This window comes from Cibotium barometz, chromosome 22, assembly GCF_041138505.1.
Source record: "Cibotium barometz isolate CiBa-2024 chromosome 22, ASM4113850v1, whole genome shotgun sequence".
In the NCBI taxonomy this organism is placed as follows: domain Eukaryota; kingdom Viridiplantae; phylum Streptophyta; class Polypodiopsida; order Cyatheales; family Cibotiaceae; genus Cibotium; species Cibotium barometz.
In genome coordinates this window covers 22631327-22646050 of record NC_141067.1, presented here as the reverse complement: position 1 = coordinate 22646050, position 14724 = coordinate 22631327, and the positions used below count along the sequence as shown (strand labels likewise).

General features: G+C 36.8%; 1 pseudogene; it reads left to right on the top strand.

Annotated features, from left to right (window-relative positions):
* Positions 1 to 1421: 1421 nt before the first annotated feature.
* Positions 1422 to 2108, top strand: LOC147626418 (germin-like protein 8-2 pseudogene; annotated as a pseudogene).
* Positions 2109 to 14724: the final 12616 nt, after the last annotated feature.

Sequence of the window (14724 nt, the reverse complement as noted above, 5' to 3'; positions counted from 1 at the left end):
AGAAGGATTTTTACTAATGAAAGTTGATTAATGGGAGTATTATGGATCAGGGCTTTGATATTGTATTAGTATCCACATGATAAGAGCTCATGTTATGGTGGGTGGAAGATGTTCATAATGCAAGTGTAGGACCAAAACTTGTGCAAAGAGAGATGGAGATGGAGGTTCAAGCCATGGAAATGGTGCTGAGAGAGAGAGAGAGAGAGAGAGAGAGAGAGAGAGAGAGAAGGATGTGATAGCCAACAATAGAGAAAGCTTACATAGCACAACAATAATTGTATAATTTGAATTGTATTATGATAATACTTCCACCATGTACAATGAGGATGTGATAGCCAACAATCGAGAAAGCTTACATAGCACAGCAATAATTGTATAATTTAAATTGTATTATGATAATACTTCCACCATGTACAATGAGGATGTGATAACCAACAATAGAGAAAGCTTACATAACACAGCAATAATTGTATTATCATAATACTTCCACCATGTACAATGGCTTATATAGGCACCACGGCCCCATGTTATGTCCTCTTATGAAGAGGTTGTTCACACAGTAGTGGACACTTACAAAACTCCGAAATATCCAAAGAAAAATATGCCTTCTTTCTCTACATGTGTGAGGGCTTGCACAAATAAAAACAGAAAGGAAGTGTGGTATGTATCAACTATTATCACATCTGCTCTCTCTCTCTCTCTCTCTCTACACAAACCCAATAAAAAAAGATTCATCCTAGAAAAGAAAAGCAAGCTAGAATCCATACCCTTGTGGTCCCATCTCTACAGCATTAGCTTAGCAGCAGTGAGCCAAAACTTTGAAGGTTTACTTGCCCTTCCAAGAGAGAACGTAAATCCTTGGGAAGCTGAGCATAAGAAAATCTAATCTCATCTTAAATACTTATGTACATAGTTTAGGAAGTTGGTGGTACTACCACTTCTCTGTCTCCCTCACACACTCTCGTCCCTCTCTCTCCCCTCTCTCTCTCTCTCTTTCAACGAACAAATTATGTTGTCTCCTTCAACTGCGTGGCACCTATGGCCGGCGTGACATAAACCAGCGATCATCAATGCGAAGGATACAACATAAACCACAAGGTTCTGGAATGCGGATGTCAACATCGGTTTGACATGGGCGGCAATTGGAGACTACGTCAATCAGCGGTGACGTCCTACCTCAATTCCGACAGCGGGGATCGAACGGGGACTGGGTCTGTCGAAGCGGCGACTCTTTCTTGGAGCGGATAGGACTGGTTCCTTCGAGAGCGAGCGAGCGGATAATTAGACTTGTTCTTTCCCGCTGCAGCATATAAATACCACGTCTGGCGCATGAGGATCTATTCTGATCATCTCCAATTATATCCCAGGGCGCTCACAGCTTTCCCTCCTCATCATCGCATTCCCTCCATCCGCAAACCAATATGGCAGCAGCAGCAGCCAGCAGCTTGCTTCTACTGGCACTAGTCATGCTCATGTCTCCGCTCATACAACAAGTGAGGGCCGCCGATGGAGACCCTCTGCAGGACTTCTGTGTGGCGGATAACACCAGCATGATCACCCTCAACGGGTTCACCTGCAAGCCAGCCAATGAGGTGCAGGACGCCGACTTCAAGTTCACGATGCTTGAGTATCCCGCCAAACCTATCAAAGGGCTGGGCGTGTCCGTCAACCTGGCCAGCGCAGCCAACTTCTTTGCTCTCAACACGCAGGGCCTGTCCATCGCCCGCATCGACTTCGACCCCAAGGGATTAAACCCGCCCCACGTTCATCCCCGCGCCACCGAGGTGCTCTTCCTGGCCAAGGGCACGCTCAAGGTGGGCTTCGTCACCGCCACGCCCAACAATACCCTCTTTCAGCAGACCCTCTCCCCCGGCGATCTCTTTGTCTTCCCTCGCGGCCTTGTGCATTTCCAGCTCAACCCCGACAAGGACCACTCCGCCCTCGCCATCTCCGCCCTCAATAGCCAGAACCCGGGCACCTCGCAGCTCGCCGCCGCTCTCTTCGACGCCTACCCACCCCTCCCGGAGGAGGTGCTAGAGACAGCCTTCGGCATCGATAAGGATGAGGTGGAAAGCCTCATCGCCAGCGTCGGCAAAACCCTTTCTTAGACTGCCACAAGTGCACACACTCGTGAATATTTCTTTTGACACTGTTTTCTTGTCTTACATGATTGGCCCCAAAAAAAATAACCACATGGCCTCACAAAATATGCCATCATCACGTTGTTTAGAATATAACTATTCCCCACCAACTTATACACATAGTCTCTGTGAATAACAACATTGTTTTCTTATGTGATTGCCAAAAGTATTAGATGGGCTTACAAAATATGAATCTGGCCAATTGTGTAACCAAGTTTTAAAACTTGTTTTTTACATTATTAGAATATAATTACACGCCGCCAATTTATACACACACTCTCATGAATGAACTACGTTTAGCATGAATCCCTTTTGATTAATGACATTGTTTTCTTACGTGATTGGCAAAAAAATACATGGGCTCACAAACTATGAATCTTGCCAATTGTGTTTAAAGTTTGATTATCTTATCTAGCTTGCTAATTAAAAATATTATCTTGGTAAGATTACACTTGTCCTCGACTGTTTGGTATCCATATGGGTGCAACAGCTCAAGTCTAGGATACAGCGTCGTGAAGCTCCCTGTTCTGCGTGCTTCACGTCTTCTCTTCTAACCTTGCCGTTCACTACCCTCCCCTTTGCATGTCTGCCCCTATGCTCTTCGTCCACCTCACACCTCTTTAATATTGCCTTTTCCTCCACCATCCTACTAGCCATACTCCTCTCCATCTTCCTTGTTGCCTCCCGTTCTCCGCTCCTTGCCCCTCCCGTGCTTGGCTTGGATGCCTCTTCTGATTTTTTGTCTCAATAACGGATTACTCTTAAATAGCGTTCAAGTCGTCCTCTTTTTTTATTAGCATCATGCTAATTAATCCCCTCTGACCGTGCGAAACATCCTCTTCACCAGAAATATTCAAGACTCTAAGACGATTTTCATTGGAAAAATAATCCAAGACGATTTTCATTGGAAAAATCCTTGATCACCGATCGTATATCTAGGCCCTTAATTGGGTAGTAGCGATCTTGCCCTCCATCTTCGCACTCCATTTTAAAGATGTTAGGCTACTTGGGAGGGGATTGTTCCAAGTATTCTTCCTAGATGTAAGGCTACTTGGGAGGGGATTCTTGCAAAACAAGTAGACTTTGATGCAACAACAAAGGTAGCCTAAACATTTTTCAAGGAAACTCCTTTTCGTTTGGACCTAAGGAAGATTTTCTTCCTAGCCTACACGAGAAACTTTGACCCTATCACAAAAGACAAGAACCATTATGCTACACCAACTACTTTGACCCTGTCACAAAGAAGACCAGAACCATTACCTTTTACACTCACATTTATAGATCTCCCTCATGCTTATTGGCCATTTCCAAAGGCCGTTGGGGTAGCCTACACTAGTCCTACAGGTGTCCACCATTTCTACTTTTTCCACGTTTGCTACGCCTGATGCTATTCCCAAGGTTACGGTGATGGCTCATGACAGTGATGTTGAGATTTTGGGAGACCCAAGCTCTCTATGGCAATGATGCTAACTCCACACTAATCACCTACTAATTACACATTATTAAAATGACCTAAGGTGGATGGTGTCTAATTATACACATGATGATGTGTATGTGCGATAGACTCAAATCAATTAGGTTCCAAGATAGATTAGCTTGGACTCATAGAGAGACTTGAGATGTGCAAAGTGCATGAGATGATTCATTGCTTGAAAAATAACCCCTTTTATAGGGTGGAGGTACAAATCTCATGGGACTTCCCTTGCATATGGGATAAATGTCTACTTGCCATATGGCATTTCTCACTCCATACCTCTTGTCTAGTGCACTTTGGCACCACAATTCTCAACACCCCCCCTTGGTGCCAAATCTTTGGGCTACTTCAAGGTGGTTGGATGATGCGAGTCATACAAATAAGCTTTCACTCTTCCTAACTCCCTCTATGTGCTAGGGTTTCTTTGACCCTAGATATAAATGTGCTACTTTGGCACTAACCCCGCCGCCTTGATGCCGACATGGCAAATCATAGGTAGGGGTGACAAGCTACTTTGGCCATTTCTCGGCATGAGTACATCATTGGTTTTAGAGGCCGGTTTACAAAATCTTAAGGACTTTTTATAGAGAGAAGGGGTGTCCTTTGTGGTTTTTATGCTACTTCTGGGACCTGTAGTCCCTCAAAACAATGTACAGAGACATGAGGTAGACGTGACAACAACCAGTGTCGGATCTACCCCTAGATGGGCCACTTTGCATGGGATTACTTTAGGGTAAGGGGTCGTAGGAGGCGAAAAAAATGCACTCCTTAAGTGACAACCTAATGCTCCATCTTGGTGGGTCATCTCTCTTGGCCTCCCTCTAGGTGGAAATGTTAAGGTATAAGATGATTCGGAGATGATGCTTCCCAAAGACAATGTAAAGAGTGATGATGCATTTGGTCAAAGTGATGAGTTTGTAGAGTCATCCTCGCAGAAAGATGTTGAATCAAGGCATAATGACTTTGTTGAGTCCTCCTTACCTGGGATGGAAAATATGAAGGATGCACTTCGTATAGATGCACATGACACATTAGAACTTATGAGGCCTTGCACAATGCACAATAGGATATATGCCATGATGCCTTGCAAGGCACCCATGCATTGCACACATATATAGAGACTATGCAGAGTGTTAACATGCTTCATTAGACTTTGCTCCAAGGATTACCCCCTCCTCTAGCATTATGGGAGGCAAGTCCGTACATCGACCAAGTGCTTTCTCAAGTCGAGAGTCAAAACCACTTCTTCATTATGAGGATTATGTAATGGAATATGCATGGCCTACAAAGGCTTGCCGCCCTCCCACCCATACTAGGAATGAGCTTGTTACATAGAGCTCTTATAAATAATAAACCACTAAATGTTGAAATAAATATGTGAAATAAAAAATCTTAATGTAGAGGAGGGTCAAGCATTTGCAATACTGCAAGTCACAAGCATAAATTGTTAAATCTTGTAACTCAGAACACAACTTCTATCCCCCTTGCTAAGGTATTTCTTTCTTTGATATTTGATGGTACCTCCCAAATAGGTTCCATTAGCTTATTTGAGGCTCTTGGTGCCCTAAACTTTGTAAGTGTAGTAGTCTATTGTGCACTCTACTACTAAGGCCTCTAAACTCCCCAATATAACTTCCAATAATGGCCGAGCATTGATCATTCATAATCATGAATTTAGAAGGGTAGGTATAAAACGTAAAAAAGATCTAAGTTGACATTATTTCTAAAAATGGGTGTTTTTTTCCCTTGCTAAGGTCTTTCTTTAATCCATTATTGCATCTAAGAATGAGTGTTACAATCCCTTGCCACTTTCTTTCTTTGATCTTTTATGATTACCACCAAATATTCTCCATTAATGCATCTGAGGATTTTTGTGCCCTAAATGTCATGATCTCATTATAGACTTGATTTAGAGTATCTGTTGAATATAGGGATAATAGGAAAATTTCTTACTGCCTTTCAATGAGGTTCCACCGTACCTTGAAAATCACTTCAGTAGACAAGACTCACCACGCTTGGACGTTGGTTAGCATCTTTGTGAATGCTCCTAAATAGAACACAATCATTGACACATTGGGTTGCATCTTTGTGAATGTTGAGACAAAATGGATTGAATCCATCCATCCCCAATCTAAGCCATAAGTGACGTGTCTCCTCCTTGAATTGCAACCACTTGTCTTCTAAGTGTTGCCATGCTGGTGAATCCATGAGGATCCTCATCATTCCATCGGTGGAGTAATTGTGTGCACGTCATGTCATGATCTCATTATAGACTAGATTTAGAATATCTGTTGAATTTAGGGGATTATTCAGGCTTGGATATTTATACCTTCTCTAATCTTAATATGTGTCTATGGGCATGAGTATACATGTGGCTATACATGCACAGATGTATAACCACATACTGAAATAAAAAATTTAGGATTCTCACATGCCACATGTGACCTATGCTTTTGTCTTGCCAATCTTAGAACTTTTCCTCCCTTCACAAAATTTGCAATGAAAAGACATATATCAGTTGCTTCCACTCCCCTACCTCAAGCAAGAACTCTTCCCTTTAAGTGCTTTCATCTCCTCTACCTCGAGTAACAATCTCATTCTCTCTCTTCCCTTTGTGTTCTTCCCTACCTCAAGCAAGAAAATCATGAACTCATCCTCAAGGTAAGGTTTTCTCCTCTCTGTTCCTCTCCTTTCTTTATTTTCATTCATTTATATGCATATGTAAGATTGGAAGGAGATTATTATACTTACCTCTATATTTTTTATTCTTATATTATTCTTTGTATTCTCACTTCTCTATCTCTAAAACTTGAGATTATAACTATTTGTTTTAAATCTCCTCTTTTGCTAGGTAAACTTATTAAATGTTTTTTAAATTAACTTTATTATGTTTGATTTTTTGGAGGTTCAGGTTTTAGGGTCGCTTCATTCCAACAACCAATCAAGAGGTAAGCCTTTCATATTATTATCTTCTTTAGTCTCTTTGATTCTTTGCTTTTGGTTGAAGCCTTAAGCATAAAGCTTTAGGCTTGAGCATAAATCCTAAAAGCTTTTATGCATTGATTTAATGCATAATGGTTTTTATGCATTAGGCTTGATACATTATGCAATATCAAGCTTATGAATAAGCTCTATGTATAAGTGAATAAGAGCTTGGACCTTTATAATTCATAAGATCTCTATGCCATATATAGAGCTTATGATCAAATGAGTTGTATGTATGAGTGAACAAGAGTTTGGATCTTTATACTAAGAAATCTGTGTATGTAGATCTTTAGTATAAATAATTCTATTCTCTCATGTATAAGTGCTAAGAGCTCTTATGCTCTATGCATAAAAGCATAAGATCTTGGAGCTTATGCATATTTCTCTTATTTATATAGCTCTTTTAAGAATGACTCTAATTAAAAATAAATTCCTTTATGCATCTTTCTATGCATAAAATCAAAATTAATGAGAATGAAACTTTTGAAATAAAAATAAATTCCTTTATTCATCTTTCTATGCATAAAACCAAAATTAATGAGAATAAAACTTTTGACATAAAAATAAATTCTTTTATGTATATTTCTATGTATAAAATCAAAATTAATGAGAATGACACTTTTGAATTAAAAATAAATTCCTTTATGCATCTTTCTATGCATAAAATCAAAATTGATGAGAATGACACTTTTGAAATAAATCTTTTAGAATGCACAAATGGAAGGAATTACTCTTTTAGAATATTCTAATGATATATGTTAAACTTCAGTTCCACAAAATTTAAGAAGATTTTACCATAACCTCCTTTGTATAGCTGACCATTTCTCAAATTTAACATTCAATTTATGACTTGAATTAATCCAATTTGAATTCTAATATCTCTAATCTACTCCATTTTCTAAAAATCAGAGATTAAACAATGAAAAGAGTTTAATCAATCATTTAATTAAACTTTCCAAGATTAAGAAGGGCTGAATTGTAAAGAAGAGAAGGGGGTGGCCTTTCCATCAAGGCATAGCATCAGATTTTAATTCAAACATTTTCAAAGCATAAAATTTAAGAAAACCATAGATTTAAAATTCACAATAAGTAAGAATTAAGCTTACATGGAGTTTGTAAGCTTTCCTTTGGCTTGAGGGATTGAGGGTTCTACTCTTGTTTGCAGCAAGAGTGGCCACTAGTTCTTTTGGAGAGGATTTAGTAAAAAATAATTGAATTATCGAGTGAATTCAATGTATTTAACTCTGGGGAGGAGTAGAGTAGCAGTGCATAAACATTATTAACCTTTTACAAAGGGAGAGGCTTTGATTTATAGGAAAAAGGGAGCCTCTAACCAAGCAAACTGATTCTAGAATTTTCCAGATCAGTTTGGTCACTTTTTGACCATTTTTAGGGCTTAGTCAAGTCTTCATCTTATGTGAGCATTTACTCAGTTTTGGGGGATTTTATTTTATTCTTCAATTTATCTCCTCCCTACATTTGGATTAATCCTATTGGTCCATAGGAACCTTAATTCAAAATGTTCAGAAAATCTGGACCCTAAGGTCCTTTTTACCTATTTTCGATTTATTCCAATTGCAAACTGGAAATTTCTTTTTGAATTTATGTTTCAAGGGAAATCATTTTAATAGGAAGGGATATTTTGCCATCCAAAGATATCTAAAAACTGAATTATCTCTCTCTAAAATATTTTCTCTCTCTAGGCCAAAACAGATAGAAACAAGATCTGTTATTATTCTGAAAAGGGGATTGATTACAAGGGGAGAAACTGGACATTTTGAGGGGCTGGGGGAGGAATCTTACAGTTTTTGGAAATTTTCCTTTTAAAGAACACATGACATATGTATATGTGTGAATGGATGAAACTTGATCCTTCACTCTCTTATGCTCCTTCTTTGTCACGATCCAAGGTGCCATAGGTGAGGACACCTTTTGGTTTTCTTGAATGGATGCAATTTGATCCTTTCCTCTCTCATGCTCCTTCTTTGTCAAGATCCAAGGTGTCATAGAGGTGACGCCACCTTTTTCATTTTCTTGAATGCTTGGCCAACTGGTTAGGAGATGATCAATAAATCTCAATCCTCCCAAACAAGAAGAGAATCTCTCTTGCCAAATGAGTGATCCTAAATGTTTGATGCCACACTTTTTAGGATGTGTATTTGATCTAGAAAATGAATGAATTTTATATTTGCCAAATCTGAACGTCAAAAGGAGATTAAATACGGGGGTGGCGTTTAGGTTGATCCTCTCCACACCACTTACCAATCACCTAATATTAGACTATGTGGGGGAACTCCATTTTTAGATGGAACAAACTTCTCATGATCATATGGAGAAAATCAGTAAATTTTAAGAGATTAGAAAGTACATAGATTAATTGAAGAGATTAGGAAATAAACATACAAAAGAAGTAAACAACAAAACATAAGCACACATTGAAAGATGCTTGTAACGCTAAGCTTGCTCCAATCGTACATGGTTGGCAAGTTCAGTAGCTCCAAGGTCACACGAAGGGTTAACTTTATGTGGCATTGATGGAAACATTTATTGATTGTGCATAGGATACCAACTCATGACCTCATTCACATCAATTCTCTCCTAGAGACATCTCAATGCTTTACACAATCATCTTCTTGTTATAGAGTAATGATGCACTAAATCCCTCATACTACAATCTGTCTCCTCCTAATACTCATCCTAAATAAACGAAAAAACATATAAACACTTCAATTAAATGCGTGCAAGGGAGAGAAATTAACATATATACTCACCAAAGAATTCTTCTCGCATGTCCATTACTATAAACACACATGCCCATTACTATAAACACACAATTTATCCCTTTCATCTCACATAGAGATGGAATCTTGTGACAAAACCACTCATGATGACTCCTCATGGGAAAAACATCATCCTTGACAGATGATGAAGGTGAAGTATCATTTCTCATGGATACCTACAAAACTATAAGAAATTAGACATGGCTCTCCCAAAAATAGAGGATCATTCAGGCTTGGATATTTATACCTTCTCTAATCTTAATATGTATCTATGGGCATGAGTATACATGTGGCTATAATGCACAGATGTATAACCACATACTGAAATAAAAAATTTAGGATTCTCACATGCCACATGTGACCTATGCTTTTGTCTTGCCAATCTTAGAACTTTTCCTCCCTTCGCAAAATTTGCAATGAAAAGACATATATCAGTTGCTTCCACTCCCCTACCTCAAGCAAGAACTCTTCCCTTTAAGTGCTTTCATCTCCTCTACCTCGAGTAACAATCTCATTCTCTCTCTTCCCTTTGTGTTCTTCCCTACCTCAAGCAAGAAAATCATGAACTCATCCTCAAGGTAAGGTTTTCTCCTCTCTGTTCCTCTCCTTTCTTTATTTTCATTCATTTATATGCATATGTAAGATTGGAAGGAGATTATTATACTTACCTCTGTCTTTTTTATTCTTATATTATTCTTCCTATTCTCACTTCTCTATCTCTAAAACTTGACATTATAACTATTTGTTTTAAATCTCCTCTTTTACTAGGTAAACTTATTAAATGTTTTTTAAATTAACTTTATTATGTTTGATTTTTTGGAGGTTCAGATTTTAGGGTCTCTTATAGTTAGCTTCATTCCAACAACCAATCAAGAGGTAAGCCTTTCATATTATTATCTTCGTTAGTCTCTTTGATTCCTTGCTTTTGGTTGAAGCCTTAAGCATAAAGCTTTAGGCTTGAGCATAAATCCTAAAAGCTTTTATGCATTGATTTAATGCATAATGGTTTTTATGCATTAGGCTTGATACATTATGCAATATCAAGCTTATGAATAAGCTCTATGTATAAGTGAATAAGAGCTTGGACCTTTATAATTCATAAGATCTCTATGCCATATATAGAGCTTATGATCAAATGAGTTGTATGTATGAGTGAACAAGAGTTTGGATCTTTATACTAAGAAATCTATGTATGTAGATCTTTAGTATAAATAATTCTATTCTCTCATGTATAAGTGCTAAGAGCTCTTATGCTCTATGCATAAAAGCATAAGATCTTGGAGCTTATGCATATTTCTCTTATTTATATAGCTCTTTTAAGAATGACTCTAATTAAAAATAAATTCCTTTATGCATCTTTCTATGCATAAAATCAAAATTAATGAGAATGAAACTTTTGAAATAAAAATAAATTCCTTTATTCATCTTTCTATGCATAAAACCAAAATTAATGAGAATAAAACTTTTGACATAAAAATAAATTCTTTTATGCATATTTCTATGTATAAAATCAAAATTAATGAGAATGACACTTTTGAATTAAAAATAAATTCCTTTATGCATCTTTCTATGCATAAAATCAAAATTGATGAGAATGACACTTTTGAAATAAATCTTTTAGAATGCACAAATGGAAGGAATTACTCTTTTAAAATATTCTAATGATATATGATAAACTTCAGTTCCACAAAATTTAAGAAGATTTTACCATAACCTCCTTTGTATAGCTGACCATTTCTCAAATTTAACATTCAATTTATGACTTGAATTAATCCAATTTGAATTCTAATATCTCTAATCTACTCCATTTTCTAAAAATCAGAGATTAAACAATGAAAAGAGTTTAATCAATCATTTAATTAAACTTTCCAAGATTAAGAAGGGCTGAATTGTAAAGAAGAGAAGGGGGTGGCCTTTCCATCAAGGCATAGCATCAGATTTTAATTCAAACATTTTCAAAGCATAAAATTTAAGAAAACCATAGATTTAAAATTCACAATAAGTAAGAATTAAGCTTACATGGAGTTTGTAAGCTTTCCTTTGGCTTGAGGGATTGAGGGTTCTACTCTTGTTTGCAGCAAGAGTGGCCACTAGTTCTTTTGGAGAGGATTTAGTAAAAAATAATTGAATTATCGAGTGAATTCAATGTATTTAACTCTGGGGAGGAGTAGAGTAGTAGCGCATAAACATTATTAACCTTTTACAAAGGGGGAGGCTTCGATTTATAGGCAAAAGGGAGCCTCTAACCAAGCAAACTGATTCTAGAATTTTCCAGATCAGTTTGGTCACTTTTTGACCATTTTTAGGTCAATTTAGCTTACTTTTTGGATCTAGTTGAAACAGGAGAGAGGAGAGATAAAAATATCTCATTATTTGTGAGTTTAAAACTCATCCACACATGTGAAATAGGTGCCTCCTTCATGAGGGGAATTCCCCACATTGAGGTGTCAAAAATGCATCATTTCCTCTAAATATCTCTTCTTTTTCAACTAATAAACCTTGTCCTTAGTCAAGTCTTCATCTTATGTAAGCATTTACTCAGTTTTAGGAGATTTTATTTTATTCTTCAGTTTATCTCCTCCCTACATTTGGATTAATCCTATTGGTCCATAGGAACCTTAATTCAAAATGTTCAGAAAATCTGGACCCTAAGGTCCTTTTTACCTATTTTCGATTTATTCCAATTGCAAACTGGAAATTTCTTTTTGAATTTATGTTTCAAGGGAAATCATTTTAATAGGAAGGGATATTTTGCCATCCAAAGATATCTAAAAATTGAATTATCTCTCTCTAAAATATTTTCTCTCTCTAGGCCAAAACAGATAGAAACAAGATCTGTTATTATTCTGAAAAGGGGATTGATTACAAGGAGAGAAACTGGACATTTTGAGGGGCTGGGGGAGGAATCTTACAGTTTTTGGAAATTTCCCTTTTAAAGAACACATGACATATGTATATGTGTGAATGGATGAAACTTGATCCTTCACTCTCTTATGCTCCTTCTTTGTCACGATCCAAGGTGCCATAGGTGAGGACACCTTTTGGTTTTCTTGAATGGATGCAATTTGATCCTTTCCTCTCTCATGCTCCTTCTTTGTCAAGATCCAAGGTGTCATAGAGGTGACGCCACCTTTTTCATTTTCTTGAATGCTTGGCCAACTGGTTAGGAGATGATCAATAAATCTCAATCCTCCCAAACAAGAAGAGAATCTCTCTTGCCAAATGAGTGATCCTAAATGTTTGATGCCACACTTTTTAGGATGTGTATTTGATCTAGAAAATGAATGAATTTTATATTTGCCAAATCTGAACGTCAAAAGGAGATTAAATACGGGGGTGGCGTTTAGGTTGATCCTCTCCACACCACTTACCAATCACCTAATATTAGACTATGTGGGGGAACTCCATTTTTAGATGGAACAAACTTCTCATGATCATATGGAGAAAATCAGTAAATTTTAAGAGATTAGAAAGTACATAGATTAATTGAAGAGATTAGGAAATAAACATACAAAAGAAGTAAACAACAAAACATAAGCACACATTGAAAGATGCTTGTAACGCTAAGCTTGCTCCAATCGTACATGGTTGGCAAGTTCAGTAGCTCCAAGGTCACACGAAGGGTTAACTTTATGTGGCATTGATGGAAACATTTATTGATTGTGCATAGGATACCAACTCATGACCTCATTCACATCAATTCTCTCCTAGAGACATCTCAATGCTTTACACAATCATCTTCTTGTTATAGAGTAATGATGCACTAAATCCCTCATACTACAATCTGTCTCCTCCTAATACTCATCCTAAATAAACGAAAAAACGTATAAACACTTCAATTAAATGCGTGCAAGGGAGAGAAATTAACATATATACTCACCAAAGAATTCTTCTCGCATGTCCATTACTATAAACACACATGCCCATTACTATAAACACACAATTTATCCCTTTCATCTCACATAGAGATGGAATCTTGTGACAAAACCACTCATGATGACTCCTCATGGGAAAAACATCATCCTTGACAGATGATGAAGGTGAAGTATCATTTCTCATGAATACCTACAAAACTATAAGAAATTAGACATGGCTCTCCCAAAAATAGAGGATCATTCAGGCTTGGATATTTATACCTTCTCTAATCTTAATATGTGTCTATGGGCATGAGTATACATGTGGCTATAATGCACAGATGTATAACCACATACTGAAATAAAAAATTTAGGATTCTCACATGCCACATGTGACCTATGCTTTTGTCTTGCCAATCTTAGAACTTTTCCTCCCTTCGCAAAATTTGCAATGAAAAGACATATATCAGTTGCTTCCACTCCCCTACCTCAAGCAAGAACTCTTCCCTTTAAGTGCTTTCATCTCCTCTACCTCGAGTAACAATCTCATTCTCTCTCTTCCCTTTGTGTTCTTCCCTACCTCAAGCAAGAAAATCATGAACTCATCCTCAAGGTAAGGTTTTCTCCTCTCTGTTCCTCTCCTTTCTTTATTTTCATTCATTTATATGCATATGTAAGATTGGAAGGAGATTATTATACTTACCTCTGTCTTTTTTATTCTTATATTATTCTTCCTATTCTCACTTCTCTATCTCTAAAACTTGACATTATAACTATTTGTTTTAAATCTCCTCTTTTACTAGGTAAACTTATTAAATGTTTTTTAAATTAACTTTATTATGTTTGATTTTTTGGAGGTTCAGGTTTTAGGGTCTCTTATAGTTAGCTTCATTCCAACAACCAATCAAGAGGTAAGCCTTTCATATTATTATCTTCTTTAGTCTCTTTGATTCCTTGCTTTTGGTTGAAGCCTTAAGCATAAAGCTTTAGGCTTGAGCATAAATCCTAAAAGCTTTTATGCATTGATTTAATGCATAATGGTTTTTATGCATTAGGCTTGATACATTATGCAATATCAAGCTTATGAATAAGCTCTATGTATAAGTGAATAAGAGCTTGGACCTTTATAATTCATAAGATCTCTATGCCATATATAGAGCTTATGATCAAATGAGTTGTATGTATGAGTGAACAAGAGTTTGGATCTTTATACTAAGGAATCTATGTATGTAGATCTTTAGTATAAATAATTCTATTCTCTCATGTATAAGTGCTAAGAGCTCTTATGCTCTATGCATAAAAGCATAAGATCTTGGAGCTTATGCATATTTCTCTTATTTATATAGCTCTTTTAAGAATGACTCTAATTAAAAATAAATTCCTTTATGCATCTTTCTATGCATAAAATCAAAATTAATGAGAATGAAACTTTTGAAATAAAAATAAATTCCTTTATTCATCTTTCTATGCATAAAACCAAAATTAATGAG